This window comes from Etheostoma spectabile, chromosome 10, assembly GCF_008692095.1.
Source record: "Etheostoma spectabile isolate EspeVRDwgs_2016 chromosome 10, UIUC_Espe_1.0, whole genome shotgun sequence".
NCBI lineage: Eukaryota > Metazoa > Chordata > Actinopteri > Perciformes > Percidae > Etheostoma > Etheostoma spectabile.
This window is the reverse complement of record NC_045742.1, coordinates 24,741,053-24,746,803: the sequence shown is the minus strand read 5'-3', so window position 1 is coordinate 24,746,803 and position 5,751 is coordinate 24,741,053.

The following is a 5,751-nucleotide window of genomic DNA, read 5'->3' as shown; positions in this document are numbered from 1 at the left end:
GGGGTCGAGAGCGAGGAGGAGAGAGGGAAGCATGCATCAATTGGCCGCAGTTTGGCCTCGACTCGAGCTCTTCTATTGGCGTTGCTCTACCAGGGTGAACTACAGCCAGGCACCCATAAGTTCCCCGGTTTTATGCTTTCAAAATGGAGTGAACCGTTACAGATTGAAAGCTGTAGACAGGAAAGGGGGGAGAGAGGAGAGGAGGGACGACATGCAGCAATTGGCCGCAGGTTTGGACTCGAACCTCGGCCCTTTTATATAGGCGTACTCGGCTTATACCAGTGAACTCCCAGGAACCCATAAGTTGGTTTATTCTTTAAAAATGGTAGTGAAACGGTCGATTGAAAGCTGTTACTGTCGCGCTCCACAGCCCAGTTACACAGTGCTAGTCTATTCCACGAATTACACTTGCGGTTTGCTCCGGTGCGCCATGAATTACACCAGAGGCAGTATTTTTCGGACCGATGTCCGTTGTCCTTCACTTTTTTGTTTGGAATTTTAAACTCTGGTCGACTTATAAGGACTATGGTAGTTAATTGTTCTCAGATCTCTGCAGGGTACATCCAAACAGATAGCTTAGACTATCTGTCACTTTCTGAGTTTTTCTGGTACTACTCTAAAACAAAAAGAAATCAATAAACCATGAGCACGTTTTCTCCTATGCCGGAAATGCTTTGTGGACTAAGGAAGACCTACGTCGCAGCCATGTGGAGGAAGGTCTGGCCCCAAAGCAAGATTCTGGCACCAGAATTACTAGGATCGGCGGCCGCCTTTTATCCTGGAAAAATTTGGTGTCACTTTTTGTACAGAGGAGGAAAGTGGAGACCAACTTTCAATCTTTTTTGACAGTCTAGGCTCTAGGACAGGCACAAAACACACTCCCAATGTGGTGGAAGCATAGCGGAGGAAGAGGACACCCAGCAAACCGAAGCAACACCTGCGCCCTGGTGTGAAATACGACTATGTTTGTATTTTACAAATTAGTTTTTTTATTGATGAAAATGGGAGATGATCAACAAAATTAACTAATGGGTTTTTGAAATTCAAAACAAAGAAAGGAAAATCAAAAACGACAACCAGGGGTGCGGTGTCGCAAGTTAATGTAGTCAGTGTAGTCCTAACACCTATAGAAAACCATGGCATATTGATCGAGACTGTAAGTATCGCATTTGGCAGATTATTGTCATGACATATGTTTTTTTTTGTTTTTTTAACGTGCCAATCCTGATGGAAGCATAATCTGCTGGGTCAGATATGATAGGGGGAGAACGGGTATGATCAATGTAGCCACTTTGCCTTTTTGATACTCGCATGTCCAGCGCCAAAGTCAGAATGGTTATAGCCTTACAAGTGGCTGTTGTACCTGTATACACTACAAACATATTATTACTTTATATGTCTATACTGAAACTTTGTGTCGTGGTTTTGTCTTTGCAGTCGAACTTTAATGAAAAGGATGCTTCTTACATCTTTTAACCATGTGGACTCACCTCCATTACCACATCGTGGAGCATGAAACAAACTGGGAGAACGATTGAGTTTGCTGCCTATAGATGAACCTAAAAGGTAATGAATGGCAGTTATTTTAGATAATCATGGATCTATTATTTGGACCTTGTCCTGAACCGGTTTACGCTTTAACAGTAAAACTTTTATAATCATACACATTGCAATACATTACTGTCATAGGTCATCTTTCCCCCCTTTATCTATTGCTTTGCATGGTATATTGTTTCAGTTTTTGGAACTCATACGGGATATTTAGTTAATTTTAATAGGCATTATATCTATATATATATCTATATATATGGTGTGTATATATATAGTATATTATATAGGTATATATCAGAATTATATATAGATATATATATATTTTTTTTTTTTTATTTACTACACTTTTGGGTTGGTTAAAGCTTAGGTGTAACTTGCTACCCGCGCAGTACAGAAGGCTTATTATTAGGTGGGCGTGTTGCCGAGGTGTTAATTACTTACACTCCGCATGGGAGAGGCAGAAATACGCATAGCTGAAATTTGAGCCAGCTGAGACCTTTTTAAGGATATTAAAAGGCTCTGGCTGCTGTCTGCGACTAGTGAATAGGTGGTTTTCATTGGGGTTTTCGTCGGTCTGCCTCTGTATGTAATTAGATCAATTTTAAAGTAGAAACTGGGGATTTGGCTCCTTTGATCTATTTCTTTTGTCTCTCTTTCTGTACAGCTATGAAAACCAATGAAAGCACCTGATTGTACTGGAGAGGACAAAGTCCTGAAAAATAAACAAACAGGAGTGTTCAAACATCCCATACACTAATATATCAACTTGGTGGTTAGTAAAAGTGTATTGGCTCAGCATGCTAATGCTTGGGCCATACTTTTTGTCATGTGCTCTGCCTTGTTTAAACTTTTTCTCTGTAGTGGGGGAACCAAAAATTTACGCGTTATACCATAATTCGGTACAAAAGATGAAGTAGAGTAAACACATCAACCTTTGGGGGATAGCAGAAATAGTCAGTATGTACGTTTATACTAAGTAATGGAATGGGGACTTCCTTTAATTCAAATTGTCCCCCCCAAAAATGTTATTGTTTTACTTACTGGCACACACACACACAACCACACACCACACGCACACACAGGGGAAAAGATGGAGGTCTCAAACACTATAGAGTCTCTGAGGCTTTGCTACCTCCTCTGCCTAGGCTTCACACACACACACACACACACACACACCAGACCCACACCCACTCACACAATTTACTACAATAAAGGTGACTAGTAACACCTCCCAATATTTAACACGGCCAAATCCCTCTGGGGATGCCTGAAGAGCCAAGCAAAGTTGGGATGACCAAAAAAGAACCCGGTAACATTAGTAACCATATTTTTTTTTTTTTTGTTTTTATATTAGCTTTTAAGTTGCTTGTATTTTAAGCACTAAATATAAGCTGAGAATACTAGCCAAGTTACCACACTGGTGAGAGTAACGATCGAGTGATGAAGAGGTGCAACATCCCAGGGGTATAATACTGCTACTGAGGTGATCATGGAAGCGCTGCAGCGTGCAAGTATCCAGAGCTAGGAAGGAGAGGCATTGACCCTTAGTTTCCCTAAGCACAACCCCGTTCCACGTCCAACTGGCGTTGTTACAAAAGTAGAACGAAGAAATCCAGGGTAATTGGAAAGCGCCAGCTTGACTTAGTGTGCTTGCCCTCATTGCGGTTAAGGGGTTTGCGCCGTTTGCCAAGATTTAGTGATGTGGAAATGGAGAAGACACATTGTTCATACTTTATACAGAGTGGAAGTATGAATAGGTTGTGAAAACATATTGTAAAAAAAAAAAAAAAAATTAAGAGAAAAACGACACACAGGCGCGTAATGAACAGCAGAGGTAAGCATGGCAGAAGATCGGAGCCGACTGAAATGCCTAAGCAGGAGTAAGCAAAAAGTAAGCAGAAAAGAATGTTACTCAGGATAACCATCTTCCAGAAAAGCAATTTACTAGTCCATGAATATTTTAAAAATAATCATTAGTAATAGTCACACTAATTAACTGCCCTCCGGGTCACCTTATTGTGGTGGAGGGTTTGTGTGTCCCTATGGAACCTGAGGGCTGGTGTAGGAGCTTTGTAATCCGGGTAGTTTCGACATGGCAAAGGTTATGAGGTGAGGCGGGCAGAAAACAAATGGGTTCAAAAACACTATGAAACACAGAGAGAGAGAGAGGGAAGTGACCCTGCCCGGAGGAAACCCCGGGGCTCGTAAGCGAGACTCCTGGGGCCGGGGTTGGCCAAGGAGCACGACCGGTGGAATGTCACCTATGCTGGGGGGAAAAGAGGCCGACAACTTGTGCGCGAGGTTGGAGCGCTACAAGGTAGATCTGGTTGGGGCTATAATTACGCACGCCCAGTTCCGGGCAACCAGCTCCGGAGAGGGGGTTGGACTCTCCTTCTACTTACCGGAGGCCCAGGATGTGAGGCAAGGAGGGTCCTGTGCGGCCGATACTCACAAGGCCTGGATGAGGCCGATACTTGGAGTTAACCCGGTGGACGAAAGGGTCGCTCCTAAGCTCCCTCCGGGTGTGTTTGGGGTGGGAACGGCTGTTGGTGCAATAACCAAAACAAGAGTTTGGAGTATTCGGCGTCCCGTGGGGGCTCCAGTGGGTTACTACTGGAAATGATGTAGATTCATGGAGAGGTGTGATTGGGGTAGGAACGGCCTCACTAAATCTAAACCAGGTGGTTTTGGGATGGCCCTCTGGTGGAGACGTAAACAAACACAGACAGAAACACAGGGGGAAATAGAGGAGAGAACAACCACACACACCCAGGCAGGTTGAAAAAAACAGCTGACCCATAACAGTTGCTGCCTTAAAGTGAAGCAAATCCCAGCTTAAGGTAACTAAATTAATGTAAAATCGGTAGTTAGCTAATATACCCATTGTAATACTCACCTGTTGTGATCAACTGTAAAATGTGTGGTGAAATTGGGCATTCTAGGGGCTCACTATACTAATTCAAAGTGAGATTAGAGTGGAAATATCAATTGGGTAATGGTCTGCTATTTTAAACACCATATGGTACAGTCTGGTTAGGTTGTTCAGGTCCCCTGATTGTTATTACCACGCTAAAAGCCAAATTACAACCTGAATAGTTCAGATGTATTGAGAATGTGTGTGTGTGTGTGATGTGGGTGGTGTGTGGGTGTGTGTGTGTGTGTGTGTGTGTGTGTGTGTTGTGTGTGTGTGTGTGTGTGTGTGTGTGGGTGTGTGTGTGTGTGTGTGTGTGTGATGTGTGTGTGTGTGTGTGTGTGTGTGTGTGGTGGGGTGTGTGGTGTGTGTGTGTGTGTGTGTGTGGTGTGTGTGTGTGGTGTGTGTTGTGTGTGGGTGTGTGTGTTAGAAACAAAAATATTCGTTGGGCATCTAGATGGGGAATACATCCTGGAGTCAATGCCTCACACCAACATTCCAGTGGTTCCGGTATGAAACACACACACTCCCACAGCCTGTTTCATGCATTGATGCTTGTGATGTTGGTAATCTCTTGTGATGTTAATAGATGGGTGACTCTCAATCTCACTTTAAGGGTACTAGTATTGGTACTGGTATTGCAATTTTTTTATGGGACACCTGGCCCTACTCGCTAAACATCCCAAGAGATGTGTACGTACTGCTCAAAATGTAAACTCTGTAGATACAAGAAACAGAGTGTACCTCTGTAATTTCACATTCAAATACCTTCTGTCTGGTTCCAGATAAACAGGAGGAAAAGGTAACAAAGTTACTTTGTGCGTGCGAAATGTGCTCCCAAAAACAGTTTAGATGCCGACAACACAGCAGCTCTAAAATGAATACAAACTTCCATTACATTCTTAATATCAGAGCTTCAAGAGTTATGTATTTTCAAACGTCAGCTCTACAAAGTGGTCTAGTGAAAGTTCTCCTGGTTTCAGATGCAAAATTTGCCCAAAATAATCACATCAAAACTAGCTTCACACAAAAAACGTCTATTTTCAAATACAGACGTTTGTACAATTCCATTGTGTGCATTTTCTCACTAGCAGAGAAGAGGTTGTGGACAGCGCGTGAGTTGAAAGAAGGCAGCTCCGACACTGGGCCAGGCAGGCGAGGGCGGGGCTCGGGACCAGGCGAGCGGCAATCTCGCCGAGCGAACAGGCTCTGGATCAAGAACTTGTGTGGCAGGAAGCAGGTGAGCTCTGGGTCCAGACACTTCTCCGGCCTCCTCTCTGGCTGCTCCA